Below are 17,009 nucleotides of genomic sequence, written 5' to 3'. Positions count from 1 at the left end.
TTCGGTAGTATAACTGACTCATCTAATAATTTCGTTCGCTGTTCGACCTCCACGAATATTATTTGATAAATCACGTGCCACAAACGTGTAGTAGCGCCTAATTCGCGATAACAAGTCCAGAGGTGGCTTCTTTGTGTTCTGCCCGCGCAGTGGGGCGCGATGTCCATTTATTCTAGCGCCTTCCCGCTAATTCAAACTCCCCTTAATTTGAGAAATTTTATGGTCCCCTTCGAGTTCCAATTAACGAGCGAGCTTTTACTGTAGTAGTAGTATTAGTAGTATTAGTAGTAGTAGTAGTAGTAGTAGTAGTAGTAGTAGTAGTAGTAGTAGTAATATTAATAATAATACTGAAATGCTACATCATGAGGGGCATTTATGAAGACATTTGCCATGGGTGCCGTCCTCTTCAGGTCCGGCGCTACTCCTGCTCCGCATTTTGAGCAGGCATAAAAGCTGCTTCAAATCCTCCCGGACGGATAACCGGCACGCATACGCAGACACAGGCGTTGTCGCAGTGCCGAATATGATTGACAAGTAGCCAAGCGATATGCCTCAAGCATTAAAGAAAGGGCGTGGCTGACACGACACTTGTCAAAGATTCCGCGTGTCACGTTCACGAGTGACGAACCCCGGATGCAACGTACCTTAGCGGGCCTGTTTCCGAGCAGGAGTCGGCGATTAACGCCGCTTTCGCACCTCTTGACGAGTGCCCGCCGCCTCGACCCAACGCCGACTGGATAATCGACTCGGTGTTGCATTACTGCGGCGATGCGCATATCGTTCATTCCTTCCCTAGTGTTTGCAGTCTCCGCGAGTCGGACTTCGTGAGGAGGGAGCGGCTCTTCCACTTTCGCCGCCGGTGACGGCTGCCACCCGCGCGCCAGCAGCGACGACAGCGCGCGCGGTTCTCCCTCCCCCTTCTAGATCTCTCCCAGCCAGGCGGCAGCGTCGGCGCTGGTCCGACGCAGCGCCCCACTCGCCGATCCCCCGACGGACGAAGCGGTCGCCCGCTCCTCTCGCCCCTACGTGCACGGCGGGTCCTGAAGACGATCGAGCTACTCCAAAAATAAGGCTGAATTCACTCCGCACTCAATTTCCGGCCATCGCTACGTGAGTCGTGCTTTGTTTGGTTCTTGACTATTTTGCTTAGAGGCTGCAGTCTCTCCGTTCATTTTCAATTGCGTGTTTCTTTTTTTTTTTTCAAGCTGGCATTCGGTGTTTCTGAGTGTGTGTGCTTTGTATGCAACAGGATGTAAATAATAGCTCGCGGGGAAAGGAGACATTGAAAGCTTTGTTACGGAACACTTGCCTGTTGCTTCAATCAGCCGAACTGCGCAACACATTGTAGTTGGTCGCGAAACTTAGTGCAACTAATAAAGTATGTGTTTTTACATTGCGAAGGTGAACCTTTCACTTCAGTCAGCTGATCTGCGCAACACATTGCAGTTGGCCGTGAAACGTAGTGTAGCTACATAATGTGTGTTTTTCTATTGCGAAGCCTTTCACTTCAATTTGCCAATCTCCGCAACACATTGCAATTGGCCGCGAAACTTAGCGTAAGTACATGTTGTGTGTTTTTCTATTGCAGAGTTGGTGTCAGACCTTTTCTTGGAATTGTCAGCTTTGGGCATTCGATATTTGCGCTCTTCGGTTGAGCTGGTCCTTCTGGCAGCGGAACAAATTTACATGTTCATAGTAAGACTGCCTAAAAAATATTTAAGTTCGGAACTGCAAAAAATTGCCACAGCATGCCAAGCTTTCGTGCAGTGTTAAGAATGCTGATTCTATTTCGCACTTTTTGAAACAGTGGAGAAAAATCGAAATACTATAGCGATATATTTCGTATTTCCTTTTGGCAACGAAGTTTACAGTTTAACGGGAAACGTATTTTTATTTATTCCGTTATGTCGTATTCCGCAAAATAATTTGTCTAAGGCAGAAAGTTCGGCGAGTTGGTTACGTGGTAATAAAAACATATTACTACTGCTAAAAGACGGTACACACAAGGCGATTACACATGAGATACGAAAGAAAGACGCTAACCAGCGAATCTCCTGCTATTACACTCATCTGTAGAGTATTTTGGCGCTGGTAACACGTCTTCATTAGTATAATTTATGAGCAACGAGAGCCTTTGTAGAAGGTGGCGTACATGTTTTTAACGACGGGATATTTTTGTATCCCCTCGTTGAAAAAACAACATACAAGAAATCCGGAACTAGTAGTTACTATCCGCCGAAGTTGCTCGGTAGCTAAAGTATTAAGGTGGCGAGTACAATGTATTGTGCTCTATTTGCAGCCGTGGGGGCATTATTACTTGTTTTTGGAGGGTGGGGGGGGGGGGGGGGGGAGGAAGAGGCAAAAGATGTCAGGCGCTCAGTATCACCGTAAATTTATTATGCTGTTGCCGACGACAGATGGAACGTCAGCAAAACCTCGCTGGGACCGCTGCGGCAGGCTACGCAAGGAAAACACCAGTGTGCACCCCAACACGCCGAAATCCCTGGCTAATCCCGTGGCACGCATCATAAATGTAGTTACTCCTCAGTGTGGAATATCAGTGGTCTACATGTTTCTGCTGACTTTAGGGGAATAGTAATTATTTTACATAAATTTCTAAAATATTTGTATTTTTTTAGTGAATTGTCATTTTGTTGCAGACAAGTATGAGTAGGCAAAACATCCTTTTCAGCTTTCAGAGTGCTGTGCGATTCACCGCAACTAACAAACATATCAAAAAGAAAGAGCTTCCGAGCTGGTCAAATGAGGCTACCGTTCTCGAAAGGAAACCTATCTAACACAGAAACCTGTTCGCTTAACTCCTTAATGCGATGGGCTTACGTCGACAATTGGTTGGAAATATGAATCTAAGAATTTGAACCCACTCCGTTTGCTTGGGTAATTATGCTAATTTGTATAAGGAAGAATACAAATCCAACGAAAAGCTATGTACCCTCTACGGAACACCTATTCGCGTATCTGCGAAACGCATACGTGGTACGAAACGCTTCAACCAGCAAAGTAATTGCGCTTACACGACCTAACCTTATATTTCACTGTAAAAAGCGAATTTAGGATTATACTACCGCCATTTTTTTTGGACTGGAAAGTATACCACTCCACAGATAACATTTTGCGTTGCGTAACACTAAGTGCAGTTCAGATTTTTTTCGTAAAACCGTATATTAAGCCTCATAGTTCACCAACTTTATCCTATTCGCTTCGAATATGAGTCATGGGGTACGTTAAACCCAATAATCTCACGGAGAGCCTTCGAGCACATAGTTGGCAAATATTTAACTGCAGGAGCGCTTTATGGGCAACACAAATCGACAAGGGGCTTTGTTTCAAACGCATTTACTGCTGCGCAGGTTACCGTGTTTGCGACAGGTCAATCATATTGCTAGGTGTAGAATCGACATCACTGCAGGTACAATGACCGCCTTTTCCCGAATGCGTAGTTATAAAACTGCATGATGCGATGAACAGTTTGACGGGGCGCGCGGAGTAATTCCGGCAATCTCGATGGCAAACAAAGCGGACGGCAAAGCCGCGTACGAAATGGCGCTGTCCGCTCCTGGAGCCTGCCTACGGATGGCGGAAGTCTCTTGACCGGTTGCTGAAAATTTATATGTCATCAGTCCGTGGCTAAATCTTTGTAGCTGTATTATTAACAGTTGCAAACTTTAGACCCCTTAACACTCTCAACGACTACTTTGGCGTGAATTGCGCGAGTTAAGGATCTACGTTCACAATTTAAACGACGTGACTCTTACGAATGTATATAATGTGGGCATAGCATAACTAATGTCATTTACAATACTTCCACGCAAAAAGTTCATGGACTATTACCCCAAACCTATACGATACGACCTACAACAAAACTGTTGACTTACCGCTATTCGATTGTGATGATTCCCCAAGGACGACATTCCATACGGAACGCCCTCAAGTTGTCTCTTTAACACTGGAGCAAATTTTGAGTGCGGGAATGTGGAATGTTTATATATGGAGACATTGGCCGGGGTTAAGACAATTCTCAAAATATACTACTAAGGTATTCGCCGTACTATTTTTGTTGTTACCCGTGAGGATATCTCGCGGGAAGAAACAAAATAAAACAAAACTAGTGTTTTTTTTCCCGCGAGGATATAACAGGAGAAGCTTGTACGTTTGGTGTTTCGAGTTCAGGAGAAACTTACCAACCAGAAATTTTTTCCTCGACCAAGAGGCCAGAAAACTTTAATGCTAAAGTCAGCAATACTACGTTCGTTACAGAAAAGTCGAGTTACTGATAGAAGCGCCCCTACGGGGCTATTCATCTAAACAGTGTCAGTGAAGAAAAATATTTCTTATGCCATTAATATGCAATTCAGTTTTATATTCGTCGTTGCACCCTTACTAACAGATATTACGGGAGTGCTACAATTTCTGTGATTAATTACTGTTATTCTGCTGCACGTAATATTCGATCTGTACTTCTGGTAAATAGTTCTTGCGCATGTTATTTCACACATCTGTATTAACTACCATGCACGAAAAACAACTAATCCACCGTGCAGCTTTGTTTCGCACGAAGCGCTTCGCGCGCGTTCGATACCTGAGTGAATGCTGACGCTTGTTCGGTCTTAACACAGAAGGAACGAAACGGGCAAACAGAGGCAACCGCAGGATACCCTTGCTGGAAGTTCACGTAAATTTTGTGCCAGGGCTGTTTTATTCACTGAGGTTAACATCTCTCACCGACGGTCAATATTGTCGTTGGGAAAGGCGCACCATGAAAGTTGTTGACGCCGGCTAAGGTCGTGCGACAGGCGTCGCATGCGAGGGTACTCGACTAATTCCCATTTCCCGCCTTCGCCCCCAATACTCTCCGAATCATCTGCCGCCACAGCTAATTCGATTGGCCGAGCGCAGCTAGGGGCACGTTGGCCTCGAAATCTTTCGAACGCCCGCTCGTCAACGCTCCTACCCTCCGAAACTGTTCCGGCTCGGGGAATACGCATCAACCGAAAGTGAAAGCGGCGCGCAACAAACACTGGGCGACTGTTGCCCTGGAACGCAGAATGGCAGCTAACCTCTTTCAGTGAGTGGGAACGCACTGATTTCCGTTTCGGTTCTTCCACCACTCCGGGTTAAGCAGTTTAGTTCGGTCCCCGTAAAAAAAAAAAAAAAAAAAGGAAGAAAGAAAACAGTACATTACAATTCCAGCCGTCACTGGCAGTCACACACGCAATAATATATTGCCGAAGATTTTAAAAGTAGCTTGTTTTTTATTGTCAGCAATCTCCAAAAGACCAAACGACAATTGCAACGGGGAGCGATAGCCGTTCGAATTACGAATTCACATTTGGGATATCGAATGAATCTATTGTGAATTTTAGCAGTGATTAGCACAAGAACACCCGCTGCATTTGGCCTTGTGCGATTTTAAAATATTTACGAAAATGGCGCATCAGGCATAAGAACGCCTCGATGCAAGATGATCTGAAAAGTAGCCCGTCATCAAGTGTACTTAACGACGTAGATACTTTTTGACCTGACAGGACGAACTTTAGCTCTGAGAGCGCTACCTCTACGGTGACTTGGGTGGCCCGTACGACCAAGAGCTACTTGTCCCAAAAGAGCAGAGTTCTCTGTAGTGCTCGTGTTTGTTTTTCTTTACTGCAAGTCGTTAGTGTCCTTTGGAAGCCGCGGCTCTTTGCCAGGACTTCCGAGCAAACAATCAATGTCGAGTGGGCATAACACGGTTGCCGGCTTAGACTGCTGTTCAGCCTCAGCTTCCTTGCTTCTCCTTGAGAAGCAGCTCTAGAGAATCTTCAGCTTCTCTAGGTGCCGCACCCCTTGATACGTTCTTCCTAATTACTTCGACTAATTACGTGCGGTGTGCCTTTAGATTGGGATGTTTTTTTTTATTGTGCCATGCCAATTTTTTGATTCAAACGAAGTTTTATGTTGCCTTCGTGTATCTTACTTGGCCGGCCGTAAGGCGTCTGGATTAGTAATGATGTGAGAAAACCGCAAACCGCAAAGTCGACTTCTTCGTTTTGCCCGGAACAAAAAATAAAATAACGTTCTGGTTTCGGTGATGTCCCTTCGAGAATAGTGTTTTTTAAGTGCAGAGCACTTTAGGGGCTCGCCTTGTCGTAGTAGCTCGCTGTAACGCTCGATGCCGAGCGACTGCCTGAATCAGGCGGCGCAGCGAGATAACGCACCCAAGTTGAGCCCGGCGTACCGTCGGCAGCGCGTCCCGCAGGGGCTTCGAAAACCAAGCGGTTTATATATTCATAACCGTTCGAAACTTGTGGACCGCTGGCGCAAACAAAACTGCAGGTACATTTGGGGCAAAGGATATGTAATTAACCGGCAGCGCTCGCGTTCATTTGGTTAGGAACGCTCGAGGGGTTGTTTTTTACGATAGTACGCGAAAAAACGTGGCAGTGCAACGCCGTCACGTGCGGGAGGAAAAGCAAGCACAATAAAAAAATTGGCCACGTATCTGCTCCTTTCGTTGCAAATGTCGTCAAAAGACGATTGCCAAGTAAATGACTTTCTTCGCTTTCCCGCTTCCCTCTCATGCTGTTCCTCTTAAAGGAGCCATGAAGAGAAAATACAACTTCGTTTAATTTGAAGGAACTAGGATTCAGTATCTCACTCAGCTCCATTAGAGCCACAAAAGATGTTTTTTAACGAAAAAAAAGCAAGAAGTATTTAGAAACTTTCAAATTTTGCGCCACAGTGACGTGTTATGAGCAAGAATGACGTCACACGGGCCAACAATAAAACATAATTTTCAGTGCGTTAACTGCACATTAGCATTAAAGTGATGCGGTCAAATGGAACTAGAGGCCCCATTACAGACGTCCAGTCATGTGTCGTCGCGACAGGTCAGTTAGGCGGCCGCCAATCGCACAAACAAGGTTCCGTGACGTCATAGAAAAGTTGCGGGAAATTGGCTAGGGGGTCGCCACGGCTTCACATGTTTTCTTTAATATCTCCGTTATTTGTTCGAAGATTGCGATGATATTGGTATCATTGTTATCGGGACTAAGCAGTCTTTCTGTTAAACCCAACTTGTATTTTGTCTTCATGGCTCCTTTAAGATGCACTCCTCCCAAGGTAAAGACACCACAGGTTTGCTTAAATCATTTTAAATTTCCCGCGTTCCACTGCTCCAAACCGGGTGTCTCGATGCCAACGCTGCCGTACGGCGAAGACGCGTGTGAATCGAGGCGGCCTACTTCAACGTTTATAAAACCGCGTTTCCCTACTCCACATGCGTTGCAAGCAGAACGTGGAACCTATCTAGTGGAACCTTTCGTAACTGTTGCCGGTTGATTGCTTAAAATGGCGCCAGAAGCTATAGTGGCGCGGGCGACAGCAGGCGACGCGGAGGGAATTTTTTGTCTGCAGTTGATGAAGTATTTAATTTCGCAAAAGTCAAGCATGTATGATTTTTTATAAAGGGACACTGCAAATATCACTTCTGTATTAATTTTGTGTCTTATATTTGCGTAATGTCTTGTTCTTCTTCAACAATGTTGACAAGTATGAACATTACACCGGACTTGGACGGGTAGATTTAGCTGTGACTATATAAGACAATAGCGCATGCATTGTTTTACTTTGGCCGGGTGGCTGAATCGAGTCACAGACAGACAGACGGACAGACGGACAGACAGACAGACACGCATACAGACAGACCAAAATTTCTGCGTTTAAGTAGCCCAAGAAAGACTATCGTCTTTAAAAAAACTCCCACCTCCCCTCGCGGGAACCCGTGTAGATGCGACGCATAGGCGGAGCGGCGAAGGGACCGCGTTTTATAGCGCGTATAACGTTGAGAGGACTGCGTAAGCCGGTCCCAGTCGATGACGACGTTGGCGTACTTGTAAAGCGGCGTGGACTCTAGGTGTTTGAGCCAAGCGTGGATGTTGCTTCTCCGGAGAACGGCACACCGGTTATATGCGCAGCGCGCCCGAAATTTCTCTAAAGTGATGATTAAATGACAAAGCCTAGCCGGAAGCACGGCTGGTATGTTAATGTCGGTGTTGGTTGTACCAAATGCAGTGTGGTTATTTTTGTGTTGTAAGTGTGTGTTGATGACTGGTAATAAAGAAAAAAAAGGAGAGGAAACCGCGGAAGCGAGAGTACTGCACATGCGCCGGCCCCAGCGCGTCTAGCTGCCGCGGCTAGGACGCAACGTGCCGCGGCTATGACGCGACGCAATCCAACACAATCTAATCCAATCTAATCCAATCCAATCCAAGCTAAGCCAAGCCAAGTCAAGCCAAGCCAAGCCAAGCCAAGCCAAGCCAAGCCAATCCAATCGAATCCAATCCAATGTCCCTCGCGAGAGAGTGTTCGCTATCGGAGAGGAGAGGGGGTGAGTGGCGGAGAGCGCAGCTGGCGCGGCGAGGAGAATGGGGGAGGGGCGGACAACGCCGACGACGACGACGCCGGAGGGACAAGGCGAGTGAATGAGATGCTCTGCATCTAAAAAGAACAGAACTCCCGCTGGTGCAGTTTCAGGCATGGGGCGTTCGAGCACTGTGATGGCGGGAAATTTGAATTGCATTGGACAAACCTCCGGAGAAAAAGCAAGCGCAAAAATCACAGAATTCCAGCTGGCGCAGTTTCAGGCAGGGGACGCGCGAGCACTGTGAAGGCGGGAAATTTAAATCGCATTGTACAAGCCTCCGTTCCCTTCATCAAGAGAGGAGTGAGACAGGGCGGCGAAGAGCATGATGGATGGTAGCAGTGAGCGGATAACGGCGCTACAGCCAATTATGGCGAATCTCTGCTCTGCACTTCCGACAGATTTCACATTTAGTGGAACGGCTTTAATTGTTTTCAGGCGCTCCGATTTTTGCTCCAGTAACGTTGTGACACCTGAAAGGTTCTCTTATACGCGGGGCGGGTTTTTTCGGCTGGAGGAGGTTGCCCGCTTTGGCAGCTTCGGCAACGTCAACATTGTTCATACACGTAGTACACAAGGGCCGCAATTTCTAGTATGCAGCTTTCGCTATAAAACTCGCCTGACCGCAGTGCGTTTACGCAGCGCGCCACGTGCACAGCGAAATCCTAATAGGCTTCCCACACACAGCTTTTGCTGTAAATGGCAGCGGTGCGTACTGTCATTCTGAATATTCCAGTTTTTTTTTTTAATGCGACCCCTAGAAAATACGTTGCTCCATTTCCTGCCACCCAAAAATTATGTTGCAAGCGTACAAAAATTGATTTCAAGGTTGCTTTATTTCGAGGTGAACGCTGACGTTCTCTGGACGTCCTCATATATGGAAGGAGAGCTGGGGGAGAAAATATATGCATGTCAAACCGCAAAGACTCGGTTTGTTTGAAACGAGCCCGAGAAACTGTGTCTCGAAGGAATTCGTCTTCACTCTTCTCAGACTATATATACTTGGCATCAGTTGGCATCCCTTTAGTAATCTTCTGGGAGTTCTCTTCCCCCTTACTTTTTTTCTCCCACAAGCGCCTGAAGTTCGAAAGTAGGTGCCGTTTTACTCAAGATTCGTGTGAATGAATTTGAGATCGCAGGGTCATTAAGAAATAATTTCCGTAGTTTGGTGTTACAGCGTTCATCATTCTCTGAAACATGACTATTCGTTCCACACTACGCTCAAAGTTTTGTGACTGATCACGCATGTAAAATCATGTCACTTGTGTATGTGTTCGCGACTCCGATACTGGGAGCGTTGTCCCAGAAAGACAATTAAGTTTGCTAAGTATACGTCTGCGCCACTCATGAATCGAACGTAAGGCCTCTTTGTGGTAATTTGGCCATATCATTTGTGTCATAAAAAAAATGTGGTCCCCCACGGAACAGCTCCAGTGCATACATAGTCTCGGCGTCTGCAGGACGTCCTAAGCGCTTCGGAATTTAGTTTGCTGCCTACCTAATATAATCCAACGTCGCATGTTAAGAGACAGCAGCTGGCCCCTTAACATGGCCCAATATGTTGCAAGAACATTGAGCTGGCCAAGAATCGCGACATTTTCCACAACCATGTGGGATAGCATTCCGGGAAAGCGATTTAAAGGACAAATAATGTCTTTTTCAAATTGTAATTATAAATTTTTTTAACATTAGCAGGTTACTAGAACTTGCATGTTGATGTATTCGCTTAGAATAAGAGATATGACCCTATTGCTTTTATGACAAATGCAAATACAGATATGGCCGATGCAAATTCATAGCTGTTTCTTTTCAACCAGCCACAGTCCAGTGTGAAGTAATATAAAAAACACCGCTATTTGGGTGACAACACTACCTCTTTTCTACCGTCGTTTTGTTCTTTCCTTAAAAATCTCGGTGAACGATACGATCACGCAGCTATAATTCGATTCAGCATGGAATTACGTTTTCCGACATAAATACACAGAATGGAATATGTAAAACCATTTTTCTGGCAGCGTTACATAGTTCAGCGTACGGGATTTCTAATATTAGAATGTCACAATGGTTTACGGCGTGATTTTATGCTTTCCCACAATCCAGAGTTCTAACGCTAACCTAGTTAGTGGGTAATGTCGACCCTTTGTATGCCCACGCGCCATTTAGATATGTGAAACGGGCCCGCAGTACACTATAAATTATATTCTATAGCGGACATGCCAGTGTGCCTTCACAGTCGATGTCACCAAATTGACCTATAATATGATGCGTGGAGAACCCAACTTTCCAACTGCCCTTTCTCATAAATAAATGCATGTCAATCGACGAAAAGAAGTACAGAACGTGGCCTGCACATACTGTACCTTGAACTCGTGAAGTAATGCGGCAATGTTTCTGACTCACTTCGGAGGCATTTTAAATGAAACATGAAGACAACAGACATCCTTGTTTTATTTCAAGGAACTAGCCCTTGATAACCTGCTGTACGCCATCCTATAGCCCCAAAGGACGTTGTTTTCACGCGCAAAAAAAGATGGCTATTATAGACGATCTTTCAAATTTAACTCTACGCAATCTGAGCTGTGGCGTCATTCGCGAGGTACCAAGAACAGGGGTTAACTCCATGGTAGCGTTAAAGCGGCGCGGTATGACAGAACCAAAGGTACCCTGTAATCATGTTGGTTCAAGGTAACTTTCGGCGGCGGCAACCAATAACACAATGTACTCCCGGGGACGTCGTGGGGAGTCGTCACTTTCTCATCTACTTTCCGTATGATCTAGCGTCACTGTCCGCCAAAGTTTGAGCTCAAATATGCATGATTGTTATCCTGATGGGGCGATGTTTCGCCTAGACGCAGCTTTTACCTTGTCTTCGTTGTCCCTCGAAGTCGGGCCACCACTTACCAACACACGTTTAGGTGTTTTCGAACGAATAATATAGTGAAATGGTCCACATAGACCTCACCTCAAGCTGCAGTCGCGAACTAATACGCATACGCAGCCACCAGTTTCACCCCAATCTTACTAGATTTACAAAAACAGCTTCAGTAATCCCGGTTGTTCACATTTCGCTTAAACCAGTTTCTTCCGTGGCAGCTTCTCAAAATAAATTAGTCCGGTTGTCGTCATGGTAGTAGGGTAGTTTTACATTTTTTCCCAAGCAATGGCGATTATTCAGGGGAGGTCCCTAGGATAGCGAGGTGACAATATTTATTATTTAATTTGAAGGTGGGTTGTTGCAGTTAATAATTAAGGTTAAAAGCAGGAAATCCATCGCTTTTACTCTGTGAGGAATTCCGTCATTGTGTCCTAACAAAACACATTCTCAGATTCAATATACGTGTGGGAGTCCACGTGAAGCGAAGCTTTGTACCCTTTTACAACATTTGTGTTTAAGCTAAGCCATGTTCGCACTTTGGTTGGACCACATGATTATAATATTGGTGCGCGAGTTGTCTAAGTGTTTTATATGTCTCACAATTACCTACTCGCAATACAGAATCTTGTGTGCGCAAAAGGTGTTCGGTAGGTGGTTAGATGCCCGTAGTAGGCGGGGGTAAGGCCGCCAACTCGCGATGAGGTAGAGAGTGAGCGAAAGAGAGAGGGAAGTATTGATTTATGCAGATGCTAGCTCCAAACAAAGGAGGACCGGACTACTGAAGCTCCGGAGTATCGAAAGAGCACGGTTGCGGGGATCTGAAACCACGATACGAAAAATACACCCTGGACGGGTGGATACACAGTGAAAGGGCGTGTGTGCACTGTGTACATAAAGCTTTGTGCACAGTATATACACCTACGTAGAATAACGATATGTCCGTAGCATGTTTGTAGGCTCCTACGAGACCTATATACCACGCACCTTCAGTATGCACCTGTATACACCTGTGCGGTGCAACAACAACCGCGAAGAAATATTTATACGCATGGGCTCCTGCTGTTTATATTTATAGGCGCAGCTGGTTGGCTTGTATCTTCTGGTCCTACGCACGCGCAAGCGAAACGTTTCTGGGTGATAACGTGAGCAACTGCCAGACCAGAAACTGCGCTCAAAAAAGTGCACCTTTCCGTATTCTCGTGGAGGGTAGCGTAGTTTGGATCGCCATTTTCTCAGCATCTATTCTTAGAGGAACAGAGAAGGAAATTTGTCGAAGTATTAGTTGCGAATGCACTGTGCAGTTTAACCCACGCAATAAATCATTGGCCTAGTTAGCGGAAGTCTAGGGCCTCAGTGTATCGTGCTGCGCGGCAGAAGAGTAAAGACAATGCGTGGTTTGCGGCCGCCGCCACAACTACCGTAATGAGACGAAGTCACACACTTGCAGACAATTCCATGGTTCAGCTTCACCGCAATGCCCTCAGCTTAGCAATCCATGCATCCAACAAAGAAATTCCTACGGATCACTTCAAAAGTTCTGTGTACACTGTAGCATCACGCAATGCACGCATGATGTTCTGCACTGCGGAGGTCCACTGCGCAGCTCCCATTTTAATATGAAAGCGTGAAGTGCCGCATTGCGCAAATAACAGAAGTTGTTGTTGTCGTGTGCAGAAATTGGCGAGCGCTGTAACGAGTAAAAAAACACACCCAAAACATGCCGGAATTTTGGCCAAAGTGCACGTGCTGATTAACTTCAATAAAAACAGTCGAGGAGATACACTGGTGGAATTTGGAGAGAAAAAATTCTGCAGAAATTTACAGAATTGTCTACTAATGCGTAGCATTCTTATGCCGCTTTTCTTGAGTGTGAGTTTTTTACACCCAAATTTTTAGGTTTTTCTAAATCCTGCCTGAGCAATTATCTCCATTTACGCTATTATAATGGCTACATTTGGAACTTCCGCAAAATCTGCATTATTGTGTAAATGCAAGGCGTTGTAGGGTTTGCCATTTTCCGTTATCTTTTTATATTTTTCTTATATTTAGTTTTCAAAATTTTGTTCGACCAATTATCTCTATTTCAGTCATTATAACGCTTACAGGAGGAACTTTCACGAAATCTGCATTTTTCTGGAAATGCAGTGCGTTACACGGTCCTGGCTGTAGGGAGTACTCGGCGAAGAATGCTACGCTTGAAAATCAGAACACTGAGTAAATCTAAAGTGGTACGGGAGTCAAACCCGGGCCTCCAGAGCAGGAGCTGAGTGCATTACCACCGCGCTACCTTAGGGCGCTGCCAGTGGACAAGAGTTGGCGTAGTGCATCTAGCTATGACGTCACATCACGTGACATATGCAGGTGACCGCACGTGAAGAGAGCAGGGTCACCCCAGCCACGCAGAACTCTGATTCTGGGGTCATGGTGCTGGCATTTAAAGGAAACGAACTGCCTCCCGAACTTCAAAATGTTTGCAGCGTGCGTGCAATTGTTTCGGACCCTAAGGTGTCTGTATTTAATTAATTAATTAATTAATTAATTAATTATTGTAGCCCCCCGGGCGGCAGTCACTAAAGAGCGGTAGTGTACTATAAAAAATGTCAACAGTGAACTAGGTGACACGAAAGACATTGACTTTGTCCTGAGAATACGTCGTTTTCTATATTCACATAAAAATTTACGCCATCATTATTGTCACAAGCTAGCGGGGAAGAAGGATTCATTCTCCTGATGTGTGAAGCAAGAATAAAAATCATTTGCCTCGTGTTGCTCACTTCCCTGCAAATATCCCGAAAAGACGCTAGTCTTCTCCCGCCTGTGCCACGTAAATGCCACTCTTCTCTGTCCCCCCCTCCACCTGTCAAGTTCTTCTCCTCCCGTCTCACTTCTTTCACGATAAAACACGGTGGAGGTTTGCTCAAGTCAATTCAGTTTTCCATCATTCATCTGCTCGCGCGCCATCTACTAAACCCTTTCGTTACTATTTGACTTCTTGCAATGCCACCGCAAGGTATAAGCTCGGACGTGAGCTCTTTTTGTATTGTTGGGTGCCACTGGCCTTCTCATCCGCTCAGAAGGCGACTAAGAAACTATTACGTTTTCTACGGGCGACGAACTTGAACACTAGGCTATAGACTGAGAGCCTCCACTGTCAATCACTATCAGTGCCTCAGTGCTGGGCATACGTGTCTGGTCCAACTTTTCCTCTTTTTTTCCCCTCTTTTTTGCCCATTTCCCCTTTCCCACGTGCAGGATAGCAAACTAGGCTCTAGCCAGGTTAACTTTCCTGCCTTTCTTCTACATTCTTCCTTCCTTGGGTCAAAATATTGTTTTCAACTTTCAATGCGTACTTCTTATTTGCTCCAGAAATATCGTGCGCACATCTATTTTCAATTAAAAGAACACTGGTTAGTACCAGTTATGTATTGGTGTTTTGCTTCAAATATGCCTAATATTTTCTTTTTGTTCAACGATGTTGACAAGTATGAAGCGTGTCACCAGAACTGACGAGAAACCAGATCTAGAAGCCCGTTATTTGTGAGACGCTTTCCCACATTGTGCATTCCGCAGTGAAGCCTACTTATGAAGAAAAATTCGATGCCAACGAAGCCAGATAACAGCGACGCTTGTGTAATTGTCGAAGGCATGCTGAACCTAATGCGGTGTCAGACGAGCGTGCCCGCGAGTCAGCACGTAAGCTACGAGCGAGAACCGACGATGCACATCATGAGTCAGAGAATGCCGCAAACCGTCTTCGGGACCAAAGTGCCAACAAGGAAGAGTTCAAGCGTGCGTACGCCAGGCTCCAAAGAGACTTTCTCGAGCGTCATTTCGGCTACAGCTGTAACGTGTGCGACAGACTGTGGTTCGATAACGACCTGACCACAGGCACGAAAGTCCCACTCATACTCGCCCGGAAAGCACCGCGATAACACCCCCAACTCACGCACCTTCACAGGGTGGAACGGCCAGTGATTTTAGGTGAAGAGCACTTTGGGGCTCGCCTTGTCGTCGTAGCGCGCTCGCTAGACCCAAGTAGAGCCCCACGGCGTTCTGTCGTCGCGGCGTCCCGCAGAGGCTGCGAAAACCAAGCGGTTTATATAGTCATAACCATTCGAAACTCGTGAACAGCTGACGCTTGTCATACATCTCCCCGTTGTTCAGCGCAAAGAAAACTGTAGGCACATTTGAGGCAAAATATACGTAATTAACCGGCAGCGCCCGGGTTCGTTTAGTTAGGGACGCTCGTTGGGTTGGTTTTTACGATAGTAAGCGAAAAAAAGTAGCAGTGCAACGCCGGCACATGCGGGAGGAAAAGCAAGCACAAAAAGAACAGAACTCTCGCTGGTGCTGTTTCAGGCAGAGGGCGCGCGAGCAGTGCGGAGGCGGGAAATTTGAATCGCATTGGGTGGTAGCACTGAGCGGATAACGGCGCTGCAGCCAATTATGGCAAATCTCTGCTCTGCGCTTCCGGCAGCTTTCACGTTGAGTAGAACGGCTTTGATTTTTTGTATTCTTCAGGTGAGGCGTGTGCTCCCCCTCCGGCTTCATCGTGAGCAGTTCGGCTGGTGCTTTAGCAGCGATGACACCGAAGGCCACGAGCGTTTTTAAAGCGAAGCTTTATATGTATCACTGACGGCGTTCGTGCGCACCCCAAAACGCACTGCATGAAGTCAGCCTTCTCTGACGATGATGATGATGATCGTGGGTGAATTTAAAGCGAAAGAAACGCTTCCCGTGGTTGGAATCGAACCTGGTTCCTTCGAGATATGAAGGTGACGGCTATCTAATCGCGCCATTCCAACACCGTCAAAGAAGTTTGTATTTGGAGAGGGGCGCATGGACGTGCAAAATTAGGCAGAAAAATCTTGCACCCCTCCCTCCAACGACGATCATGATTGAACGGGAAACTTTCTTCGTGCGAAATAAAATGGCGAAGAGTCAAAGCCAAAGCCGCTGCGATCAAAAGCTTAAGTTAAAGCTCAACGTGTTAAAGCCCAAACCGTCGGTGAGTTAAAGTCCAAGCTCAGACGATAACCAAGGAATCCCTCACGAAAAAGCTTCGGTTACAACCACCGTCGTCGTAAGGCGGAGGGGTGTATGATTTTATTTGCTTGGACCACCATGACGCGTCGCAGCAAATGGCATGACCCTATTGCACGCGCTCGTTTTTTTTTGTTTTTTTTTCGTGTTTTTTCCGCGGGACACGGGCTTTAAGTCAAATGACGTGTCTTATTATAAATGGCAATGTGTGTCGCCACCGGGCGCCGATGTCGTTTTTTGCCCTATGAGCCACCCATGATATCGTGTAAGCTCGTGTAATATATATTCCTCATTGTACTCTTATTCATCACGTCAATTGGGACATATGCCAATCTCGTTGATTTCTTTCAAGCTAACTTTAAAATAGCGCGCCTGTACAGCTGTACCATGCGGCCAAGAAAAAGTGTTTGTGCAGGCAAGCATGTCGTTTCGCTGCTACGCGTCTGTCAATTGCGCCACAAGGTGCATTACCTCTCAGTGGAACGCTAATTGCTGCTCGTTTGGCGTCTTTATTTTTCTTTTTGCCTGAGGTCAAGTTGATGGCGATGGCTGCGTGACCCGTGGTAGTTGGTGTTGTGCTTTGGGCTGCAATAATTCTTCGTCAGGGACCACAGGCGTGCGTTGCGCAGTTCCGGCCGACGTCAAGCTTCGCGATCGATGCGTAAATGCGGT

The 17,009-nt window shown here is 46.1% G+C and overlaps 1 protein-coding gene across 1 annotated transcript in view; it reads left to right on the top strand.

Moving 5' to 3' along the window:
* The first annotated feature begins 953 nt into the window (after window positions 1–953).
* The window catches only part of LOC144145742 (neuropeptide SIFamide receptor-like), a 189,273-nt gene continuing 173,217 nt past the window's right edge, over window positions 954–17,009 (top strand). The window contains exon 1 of the mRNA XM_077677452.1: window positions 954–1,110. The gene's annotated coding sequence lies outside the window, so the exon portion shown is untranslated. The remainder of the gene's footprint in view (window positions 1,111–17,009) is intronic.

Source organism: Haemaphysalis longicornis, unplaced genomic scaffold, assembly GCF_048455015.1.
Source record: "Haemaphysalis longicornis isolate Haplotype H1 unplaced genomic scaffold, Haemaphysalis longicornis Haplotype H1 scaffold_1, whole genome shotgun sequence".
Taxonomy (NCBI): Eukaryota; Metazoa; Arthropoda; class Arachnida; order Ixodida; family Ixodidae; genus Haemaphysalis; species Haemaphysalis longicornis.
This window is presented reverse-complemented; position numbering and strand designations above follow the sequence as displayed.